This window comes from Chinchilla lanigera, unplaced genomic scaffold, assembly GCF_000276665.1.
Source record: "Chinchilla lanigera isolate Chin_1 unplaced genomic scaffold, ChiLan1.0 scaffold00094, whole genome shotgun sequence".
In the NCBI taxonomy this organism is placed as follows: Eukaryota; Metazoa; Chordata; class Mammalia; order Rodentia; family Chinchillidae; genus Chinchilla; species Chinchilla lanigera.
This window is the reverse complement of record NW_004955495.1, coordinates 478253-490425: the sequence shown is the minus strand read 5'-3', so window position 1 is coordinate 490425 and position 12173 is coordinate 478253. Positions and strand designations below refer to the sequence as shown.

General features: G+C 35.9%; 1 pseudogene; it reads right to left on the bottom strand.

Moving 5' to 3' along the window:
• Positions 1 to 7056: 7056 nt before the first annotated feature.
• Positions 7057 to 11306, bottom strand: LOC106146762 (annotated as a pseudogene).
• Between the last annotated feature and the right edge of the window lie 867 nt (positions 11307 to 12173).

Sequence of the window (12173 nt, the reverse complement as noted above, 5' to 3'; positions counted from 1 at the left end):
TTGCAAAAATACTTTAATATTTATATGCTAATTCAGTTCATTTGTGCTACTTGTTTCTCTTAGTTCACTGAAAACAAAGTTTTGTGACATTGTTTGTTTCTCGTCTGTCAGAGAAAATCTTTTCCTGTATAAGTTTGTCCACTAACTTCTTTCCAGATAATGATACATAGTGCATTAACTATTGTTATTCTCTTTGTATCTTGTTATGAAATTTTGCTTTATTTTGCATAAAATAGAAAAGCAACTATAGTGTCCTCTTATGTAGGATGGTATATCATTGTACTTTATTTTACTGTTGTTTACTGGTGTTTCCTCTTGGCAAATTCCTACCTACAAATAACACACCTTCATCATTTTCATTCCCCCCATCACTCTCTTTGCTCTGCCCTCAGGCCAAATTTCACATTGGGGAGGGAGTTTCACTGTATATTAAATATTTTGTTCCTATCATATCTTCTCCATCTTATACACTTCCTGTTGTTTCATAGACTCCATTCCACTTTCTCAGTACTTTTTTAGAATCCACATATTGGGAAATTTTGTGATATTGGTCTTTCTGAGTCTGGCTTACATCATTCAACATGATGGCCTCCTGCTCTATTTTCTTCCAAATGAAATAATTTTATTTTTCATGGGATTGCGTGAAAGTACAGTCCATGTTTATGACTTTACTTTTCAATTACATACTCCTTGGACTGATTAAACATCTCATATGCTTTATGACAATTAATGTATCTTCTAGGCAGAAACATCTTTTCACATCTTTTCTGTTTTGTTATCATGTACTGCATATTTTTGTTTCTGACTTTATATATTTTGGATATATTTACATATATTTGCCCCTTCTAAGAAGTGTGTTTTGAACATTTTGGCCTCTTTCTTTATAATGTCATTCTGTTGATTTCAAGTATAAAATTTATTTTTAACTATACTTATGATATAAAGTGATATCTTCTAAATATTCCTCTTATGTAACTAAAATGTATGCCTTTTCACCAACATCCAACTAATTTCCCAACTCACAGCTGCTGTAGTCACCACTTTGTTCTGCATTGAAATTTAAGTATTCACTTTTAAGTAACTTAATGCAGTATTTATTTATTTATGCCTAATTATTTCTTTTTCTACAAGGTCCTCCGAGTTTATCCACATAATAACTAATACCAGGATTTCCTTCTTTTGCAAGGCTGATTAGTGTGACATTATGTAGATGTACTACTTCTTCTTCACCTGTTCATCTGATATCACACACTTTGGCTGATTCCATATTACGACTGTACATTGTGACATGTCAGCTGGACCTCAGTACAAACCATCTTGCAGATTAGTAAATTTCCAGGTGTGACTATAGCAGATTGATGTATAAAGTCAGAAAACTGAAGCGGGAGGACCCAAGCCTGATGTGGATGGCTTTATCAAATAAATTTGCATTGGGGCCAGGAATTTAGTTCAGTGGCACAAGCGTCTGCCTGGCAAGTGCAAGGTCCTGAGTTCGATTCCTGGCACCCCCAAAAAATTCAAATAAGTTTGTATCCTGGACAGAATAAAAAGAGAAATAAGGAACTGCTCCCATTTTGGAATAGCTCCAGGCTTTGCCAGTGCTTTTAGACATAGGTCTTGAGTTTCACCAGCCCTCCCATACATACTTATACTAGAGACTCAACAGTCAGACACTAAAGCTTGAACCACTTCTTAAAATTCTTTTGATTTGTACATATTTGTGCTACATGGTAGACACAATGATCATAGGCAGATACGACATACACATATTATGTCTTAATCCTCTATACTTCCATCTCCTCCATTCCCTAACCTTTCATTCCTAAATCCCCTCTCCCTCGTTATAAGGTCTACATTCCTGTTTCCTATCATCTATATTTTATTTTGTTCTTTTAATTATTAATACCTTGATTTTCTTGTATAGGCAAAACCATGCTATATTTAACTTTCTTTGCCTGACTTATTTTACTTAGCTTCATGGTTTCATGGTGCGCCTGCATTTCTACAAATGATTCTATTTAATCCTTTTTATGCTGGAGCAGTACTCCCTTTCTGTGTAAACACCACATTTTCTGTATCCATGCATCTGTTGACATGCATATAGGACACTTTCAAGATTTAGCTGTTATAACTTTTTCCACTATGAATATAGATATGCATGTATCACTCTAATATTATGTCTTTAATTCTTTGAGAAGATACACAGAAGGCATAGAGCCGGGTCACATGGAATTTCTAGCTTTATTCTTAAGGCTCCTCCATACTGACTTCCACAGTAGTTGTACTAGTTTATATTCCTCCAATAATATAGAAAGGTTCATTTGCCCTCACAATCTCATTTGTTGTCTTTCAAATTGTTAATAATCATTCTTTGCAGGGCCCAGAACAAGAGAAGATCATGCAATAACTCCAAACTGCTGTGGTGGTTGCTGTTCCTGGGGCCACAGCACCCAGCAGGTTCAAGGGCACTGCAGCTGTCAGTAGAAAATAGAGATGATGTTTGGAGCCCCTGAAAGGTCCCCATAGAGGAGTCTCAGAAAAGGCCTTTAAGATTTTGGAGCAAGGTTGTGCTCTCATCTGGAGACAATCACTCTCCTTTTGAGAAACAGCTCCTAGCTTGATACTTAGCCTAGATGGAAGCTGAGCTCTTGATCTTGAGACACAAGGCTACCATATGACTTGAGTTACCCATCATGCACTTGGTGCTACTGAACCCATCAAGTCTTAAAGTTGAACATGCAGAGCAATAGTCCATTATTAAATGGATGTGGCATATGCATGACTGGTCCCTAGCAAGTCAAAAGACAAAAGTAAGCTCCTGGAAGAAGTGGCCCAGATTCTATCTCTGGTTCTACTGCCTTCTGTCCTGTAGAGTGCACCGCCTGCCTCATCGTGTGCACCCTGTGATACGTTGACAAAGGAAGAGGAGACTTGGGCTTGTTTACAGAAGCTTCTGTCTGTTATGCAGCTATTACACAAAAGTGGTCAGCCACAGAACTATATCCTTTTCCCAGGATATCCCTGAAGATCAGTGGTAAAGAAAATCTTCACAGTGGGCACAACATTGAGCAGTGCAATTGGAAAAACTGTGTTTGTTTATTTGACTTAAGTTCACAAGATATTCCCTAGAAAAAATAATTTCTTTTAAGAAAAACTCCCAGGAATGATTTCTAAGTGATATGCCCCTCTTGAGGAAACATTGGAGATTTTATGGAAGATTTGGTTCTACAGTGTTGTAGCATCAAAGAAATCTTTAATTAATAATTTCTCTAAATTTTTCAAATTTATTTTTAAATTGTAAATAATGTAATATAGCGACCATTGTTAATTCCTATCATTTTTTTGAGGTCTTGTATCATTCTTGTTGTTTTTCGTTTTGTCTTCATTGTTGTTTTGTTAGATTTTTTTCCTTCAAATAAAAAAAAATGAGTGTATGTGTTTTAAAGAGCAACTGGGAAGAGGCAAGAAAGCAGAGCTGAGGATCAGTGGAACAGATTAGAAGATGCAGATATGACTCCAAACAGTCAGCCACTTTATCTTTGACAAAGGGGGCAGTCAAGGTCAGTGGGAGAAGGATAGCCTCTTTAATAAGTGGTGCTGGAAAAACTGGCCTTCCACATGCTGAAGACTACAAGTAGACCCATGTCTATTACCATGCACTAAACTGAAATCAAAATGGATCAAAGGTCTAAATATTAAAACAGAAGCGCTCAGTCTGCTGGAAGATCAAATAGGTGGAAATCTTGAAGACACAGGTGTAGGCAGAGACTTTATGAACAAAACTCTGACTGTGTAGGAAGTATTATAAAGAACCAACAGCTGGGATCTCATCTTATTAAAAAAGATTTATATAGCAAAAGAAATCACCAACATAGTGAAAATGTGTTGTTCCTCAAAGGACTAATATCTAGAATATTTAAAGAGCTAAAAAAAATCATACTCTTCAAATTTAAAGATCTAATCTAAAAATGGACATCTGAAATAAATAGACACTTTTCAGATGGAGAAGTAAAAATATCAAATAAATATATGAAAAAATGTTCAACATTACTAATGTTCAACTAATCACAAAACTGAGATTTTATTTCATTCTAGAAAGAATCTCTATCATCTAGATATCAACCAATAACAAATGCTGGTGGGACTAGTGGGGAAAAGGAACCCTTTTCTGCTGTTGGTGGGAGTGTAGACCCATTTTATCTTCCATCAGACTGAGTGCTTCTGTTTTAATATTTAGATCTTTGATCCATTTTGATTTTAATTTAGTGCATGGTGGTAGACATGGGTCTACTTTTAGTCTTCAACATGTGGAAGGCCAGTTTTTCCAGCACCGTTTATTAAAGAGGCTATCCTTCTCCCACTGAACTTGACTGCCCCTTTTGTCAAAGATAAAGTGGCTCACTGGAGTCATATCTGCATCTTCTAATCTGTTCCACTGATCCTCAGCTCTGCTTTCTTGCCAGGATTATGTTGTCTTTTTGTAATCACAGTAGTTTTATAATATAATACCAAGTTAGGACTTGTGAGCTCCCCTTCCTTGCCTTTATTGTGCAGAAATATTTTTGCGATTCTGTCTCTTCTGATTCCAAGTAAATTTGAGGATTATTTTCTCTACTTCTGTGAGGTATGCTTTGGTTAACACAAAATAAATGGACATATTCTTATAAAAATATAAATTATCAAAGCTAAGTCAAGAAGACATAAAAGTTATAAGTAACCTAATATCAGTAAATGAGATGGAAGATATAATTAAAAACCTACCAACAAATAAAAACCCATGTTTTTGATAGATTTACTGCTGAGCTGTATTAGAAATTTAGAAAATATTTAATAGCAACACTCTTCAAACTCCTTAATGAAATTGAAAGGGAATTGATTCTTCTCTCCTTAACTCATTCCTGGAGGCAGGTATTACACTGACATCAAAACCAGAGAAAGAGCCAACCAAAAGAGAAATACAGGCCAATCTCCCTAATGAACATAGATGCAAAAAACCTCAATAAGACACTCACAAACAGAATGCAACAAGTCATAAAGAAGATTATACACTATGACCAAGTGGTATTCATCCCAGGAATGCAGGAATAGTTCAAGATACACAAATCAATAAATGTAATGCATCATACTAGCAGACCCAAAGACAAAAATCACATGGCATCTCAACAGATGCAGAAAAAGCATTTGACAAAGTCCAATACCCATTCATGAAAAGAAACCCTAGAAAAAATTGGACTAGATAATCTTTGCTTCAATCTGATAAAAGCCATCTATGACAAACCAACAGCCAGCACCATACAAACCGGTCACTAACTGAAATCTTTCACTCTAAAATCAGGAACATGACAAGGATGTCCACTATCACCAGCCCTATTTAGTATAGTTCTGGAAACATTTGTCAGAGCAACTAGACAAGTGGAAGAAATAAAATAAATAAAGATAGGAAAGGAAGAATTTAAAATATATTTATTTTAAAATGTGATACTTTATATAAAAGACCCCAAAAACTGCACCAAAAATTTGTATATTTAATAACCAAATTCAGTGGTGTAGCTGGATACAAAGTCAACACTCAAAAATCAAGAGCATTGCTGTACACAAATAACAAACTCACCGAGAGAAAATTTAATGAAACTGCACCTTTCACAATAGCACTGAAAAAGGGAAATACTTAGCAATCATTCTAACAGGGGAGGTAAAAATCTTTACATTGAAACTACCATACTCTAAAAAAGGGCATCAAAGAGTATATCAGAAAATTGAAAGATATTCCTTGCACTTGGGTAGGAAGAATCAACATAGTGAAAATGGCTCTACTCTTACAATTTTGTAGAGATTTAATGCAGTCCCAATCATTCTGAAGTGATGTTTTGGTACACATATACTTAGTGGTATTATTAAATAAGTGCCATTGACACATATATCAGATTGAATTTAGCATTTCATCGTATTGAGAACATTCAAAGTCATTAAGGAGACAATTTTTACAGACATCTTTTAGTACTGAATGTGTTAGGTACTTTAAAAATCAAGTTAGAAACATCAGGAATACTCGTAAGAATACTGACCAAAGATGAAATGGATTTTTGTTATTTTTAAATTGCATGTTTATTTGCAGTGCATAATGATTACATTCCTCTGGGGGAAATAGTGTGCACACATAAGAGGTCTTCATTCTTTTTTACATAGCTTTATTCCCCCTTCCAACAGGAGACTGCACTTGAGAATTAAATAACTAATAATGAGGATAAATTTAGTTGGCAAATAGTCTTGGGTGACATAAAAGAAACATGAAATAATGAGGCCAAATGTAATATGTAATAAAACTTCGAGTTGAACTGTCAGAAAAAAAGATGAGCATGCAGATGGAGAAAAAACCATTGAAAATCTAATTTAATATAATAAAGCTTTTATAGGTAATTAAGATTAGACCCCAGTTTATATATTATGAAGAAAGGCACATTATGATGTCATGAAGAAGTGAAAAGGGGGGCAAATAGAGATAGAAGACACCATTAGGAGGCTGTAGAAAGAGTTGTGAAAAGAGAGATGGTGACCTGGTTTAACCTGGTCTAATTCCATGCCAATGAGATGAGCATATTTGAGAAAAGAAACATATTAGTTTTTTTCTTATTCATGTTGTAAAAGGAATCAGGTTCTTATCATGTGAAACTTTTTCTGCCAGTGGTAGATTTTTGCTCTGAGTTAGGTGGTGAGTTATTTCAGGGCTTTGAGAAGATGTCTGACATTATCTCGCTTAAGATTTTGAGATAGTCTATCTAAAGATTTAAGGACAAATTGTAGGCGGTAAGCTCCTTAGAGCTGATGCAGTAATTTAGGTGGTTATGAGTAAGATGAGAGTGGCAATAGCAAAGGATGGATACAGAAGTGGCCATTTTGGGTTAATTTCAAGTATAATCAAGAAGATTTCTGCAAGGCAGCATATGGGTGTGAAGAAAAGAGAGGAACTCACTACAGCTCCTGGGTTGGGGATATGAACAACCGGAAGAATGCATTTGTATCCATTAGACAAGAACAGCTACAGGTAGAGCCAAGTGTTTAAGAATAGAAAAATTTATCCATGTGTTTTAGAAAAGCAATGAAGTTGGGATATTGCAAATCACAATATTTGCTTAGGGAATGAAATGCCAAGTCATTTCTAAAGACATTGTACCACCAAAGACAAGATCCTGCTCTACTGAGGAGACTTCACATAGCCAGCTTCACATCTTTATTCCTCAGGCTGTAGATGAAAGGGTTTAGCATAGGGGTGACCACATTGTACAGCACAGAAGAAATTCTGTTTCCCTGGGAAGAATTGGCTATTGCAGAACTGAAGTAAACCCCAAGATCTGTTCCATAAAACAAGGAGACCACAGAGAGATGAGACCCACAGGTGGAAAATACTTTATACTCTCTTGCTCTAGAAGTCATCCTCATTACCGTGGAGAAAATCTGAGAATAAGAGAAGAGGATCCAGTCTATGGCAGGGCAGACGGAAGGCAGCACAGCATCAAACCAGTGAGAGGTGGCCTTCTTTCTGTCCTTTATATTCTGTCTAGCCTCTCACTGTTTGGGCTGTACTACCCACACTCTGGTTGGGGTACTGTTAATTCCAGCATCACATCCTTGATCCCAGTATCATACACCCTAGATCCAGCCCCCTCTAAAGGGCCCCATTATGACTACATGAGGCTTTGGAGAGACATCTAGATATAAGCCATAACACTGAGTATTGTGTCTCAGTGGCAAGAAAGTGGCTAAAACAGGAATGAGACAAAGATGTCCAATTTCATACAATACTTAAAATTTTAGCCAAAGCAATTAGGCAAGAAAAATAAATAAAAAGGATGCAAAAAGGAAAGGATGAAATAAAATTATTGTTTCAAGATAATATGACTTTTTACTGAGATGAAATCTCTCTACTATCCCTGTTTATGGCAGAGTAGTATTCCACAGTGTATAAATACTACAGTTTCTTTATCCATTCATCTATTGATGAGGGTATATGTTATTGTTACAGCTATAGTATGCTCATTTTATATATTGCAAATAAATTTATGGTACATTTTTTAGTTCTGACAATTTTTAGTGTAGTATTTAGAGTTTTCCCTGTATAAAATGTCATCTGTAAACAGATACAATTTGATTCACTCCTCTGAAACTTGAATGCATTTTGTGTCATTCTTTTTCTCAATTGCTGTGGTGAGGACTTCCAATACTATGTTTAATAGAAGTACTGCAAGTGGCCATCTTTTTCACAAATCTTGGAGAAAAATCTTTAATTTCTCCCTATCGAGTGTGAGGATGTCTCTCAGGGTCTGTAAAAAGTACATAGACATTTTGAGTGGACACATTCCCTCTGTCCTAAACCTGTTGACAGTTTACATGAAAAGTTGCTGAATCTGGAAATGGAACTAAAACCATTGTTTTTACTGCCAGCAGCTGCTAATTGAATAGAAGTTTACATGTGCCAATTTTAATAAATTTCTACACACCAAAAAACCAAGTTAATGTTGGTAAAGGCTTTTTTCTTTATTGCAATGGTTATACTAGTTTTTAGCCTTCTCTGGGTTAATGTGAGATTTCTGGAAGGCAACATGTATAAAAAAATTTAGTACATTTCTTTTGATCCAGAAGCTATGTATTTAGTATTTGGTGTAAGGAGCATAAATGTTTTGCCACAATATTATATAAATAAACACATACAAATACAATTGGTATGGTGTGTTGTGGGCTCCAAGTTCTCAGAGTCCACCAAATGCATAAAGAAAATATTCAAAGAATTTTACATCTGTTCTGAACGTAGAGCATTTGTTACTCAGTTCTCTAAACAATATCGTATAGTACCCATGACACATTTCATGAAATTCAGTGCATAGCCTCATATTTGTCTTTGGATAGCGCTCCAGATATTTAGAGTTTTTTCTCTACTTGACACTTGCATGTCTACGCGGCTGACTTTTTCACAGTCTAACACTAATGAGGGCTTCCTAGTTCCACCACAGTAGCTGCCCCAGAGGTTTACAGTGAACTTCTGCACCTCCCAAATCATAAAAGACACTCCCACACGTCAAGCTACTTGACTGTTTAGTAGAAATGTCCTTAAAGAATACATTCTCTCTCTTTCAAGAGGGACCTTTTCTCCTATATTTCACTTCTTATACAGTGCAATTCCCAGAGTCAATGCTACTGGGAGTTCTCGAAGCATTAACACAACCAATTTCTACCTTTGAAATTAAACTCTGTTAAGAGAAAGCAACAATTAGGCAACTATCTTAAGGATCCCTGGGAGTCTTTTAGGAAGAAAGACAAAATAACTACCTAATATCCAGGAGAATGATTGTTTTGTGTAAACAGTTGAACAAATTAGAAAAATTAAGGGATAATTGAAGCAAGCCAGTTTGCCTTTAATTATCATTATCTTCCTAGAGATAGAAGTGGCAGAAAGTTTTTCCACTCTAAGCTACCATGTTAGTCATTAAATAATAGTCATTAAATAATGACTAACATGATAGAATAATGGATTGAATGAAAGGGTTTGAGAACTCAGTCCCCAGTGTCCTGGAAAGTTTAACCTCCCAGAATCCCCAAGGCATATCATCTTGTAAGTCTTACAGCCTTACAGCTAGGAATCCCTGACTGCAACATCCCCTTAGCATTTCCCAGAAAAAGTCATTGGGAGAGAGAGAACAAGCTCTTGGGGAAACAGGGATTGCCATGACACTGAGTGTGATGTATCCTACATGGCTTGAGATAAGCATGGAGCAGAAGTTAACATTGAAGGGAAAATTTTTATTAGACTTGGGCACTAGGTGCAGAAAAAGTAACAATGGTTCTCAAGGGTCTGTCTCCACATTAGCAGGATAAGCATCATCTGTGAACTTAATAAACGTGCACAGTCTTGGCTTCCATTCCAGATCTATTACATCAGAATCTCTAAGGGCCAGGCCCAGCCTTCTGTGTTTAACAAATCTTTCCTTGTCTATGAAGAAAGCTTGGAAACAATTACTATGTAAGATTTGTTAAAGTGGAGTATGAAGGATCTATGCAGGAATATGTTTTGAGGTTACAAGTCTCCTGACTCTAACCTCTTACCTGTAAATCTAATGGAATAACGATGCATTCACTTTCACTTTATAATATTTATGTATCCTTTCTCTCTTATCATATGCACTTATTTGAAATGTTCTTGGCAACCATCTTTGCATGTTGATTAACTCATTTCTTAATGATTCCATGATCACTTCAGTGATAGGTCTCATTCAAAAATCCACATTAGTCAACATTTTACAAATATTTCCTTATTTTTCTGTGTATATTGTATAATTTCATTCCAGGTCTTCACTGGAAAACAAGGAACCAAACACCTTAACCTGAAGAACATTAATAATCAGTGGGACAGTTTTTGAGAGGGCTATCTTAACACTTGAAATAATTAGTTCTTTAAATGTCAAATTAAGGGGCTGGAGGTTTAGTTCAGCGGCACAGCGCCTGCCCGGCAAGCGCGAGGTCCTGGGTTCGATCTCCAGTATCAAAGAAAAAAAACATGTCAAATTAGAAATCTCAGGAACACTTATATGAAAAATGATCAAGTTAGAAAACTAGGGTCATTTATAGAGGAGAAAAGTTAAAAAGGAATGACTGAGAAAGGGATTGGAAAACAAATACAAAAAGTGTGCAAGCAAAATCATTATTGCTTTGGGTATACAAGAAGTAAAGACATTTATATTTGAGGGCGAAAGGGTGAAAATACTGAAATCAGAGCATTTGCCTTAGAAGATTTAAGATCCACTTAGTTGTGAGGTCAGTGGTCCATGAAGAAATGGGGGCTACTCTACGAGGAGTCTTCCCAGAGACCCCTTCACAGTTTTGTTCCTCAGGCTGTAGATGAAGGGGTTCAGCATGGGGGTCATAGTGTACATCACAGAGGCAGCAGAGCTTTCTTGGGAAGAACAGATTACAGCAGAACCGAGGTAGACCCCAAGTGCTGTTCTATAGAACAAAGAGAGCACAGAGAGATGAAACAAACAAGTGGAAAATGCTTTTAACATGCTTTCTGTGAATGACATCTTCATTAAGAAGGATATAATCTGAGAGTAAGAGAAAAGGATCTTACTGATAAGAAATACAACAAACAACCAATAAGATGGTCATCACATAAATTAAGATCATATTGATATTGACAGGCATGTCAGAGCTGCTCACTTTGAGAACTCGAGCTAATTTTTAGAAGAAATATGGGATTTAGGTGCCTATGGTAAAGGTAAGTCATTTCATTAGTAAATATGAATCAAGGAAATACAGAACAAGATTATTCAAGATATTATAACCTGGAGGTTTGAATGTATTTTACAGTCTCAGTTTCCAGGTTGATAATATCCAATCCCAACTGTTTAAAAGACAAGAATTGGAGATTTTTGGAAAACCTTTGGATATTCTAAAAAATATATACATTGTGCAACGTCCAAATCAAGGTGAGCATATCAGTGTCATTCAGCATCATGTGTAAGTGGTGAAAACATTCAAAATTATTTCTTCATTTGCCTATCATTTATTAACTAAGTATGCATCATTTACATGTGTAAATACATAAAATGAGTCAAGTTAATAAGGAACAAAGGGGGACTTCTATAACAAAAATCTGATAGTGTTCCAATTTTGTAGTTTAGATTTATGTTTCTAAGTAGAACTGACTGTTTTACTTCTGCATTACTTATCTGTAGCTTGGGAATAAATGTACTGGAAATTTATGAATTTTTCTATCTGTTTCTTTCTTTTATAACATGGAAAAGAGCCCAAATTTAATTCTTCTGTTGAATCTGTCGATGTTGCCACAATATAAATTACACAGTCATTTGATAACTTTCTACTGTTATGAAATACTCCGATTATTTAACAAGACTGCAGTCGAGGTGGCAGGGTTTCAGTCATCATGTAGCTTCATTGGAGAGGAGCTGTGGTTAAGGTCATTCATTAACAGGACTCAGGTTCTTGCAGGATTATGGTTAGAGGAAAAACCTCAGTTTATTTCACAGCACGGTACCCTCTGCAGTTTAACTCCTTCTACCTACAACCATCTAATTTTTCACACTGGGGCCAAAAACACATACTGGAGAAAAGACACACAGAGCTGGAGAAGATTGGAGATGCAGAAGATTGGAGCTAGGTCTCTA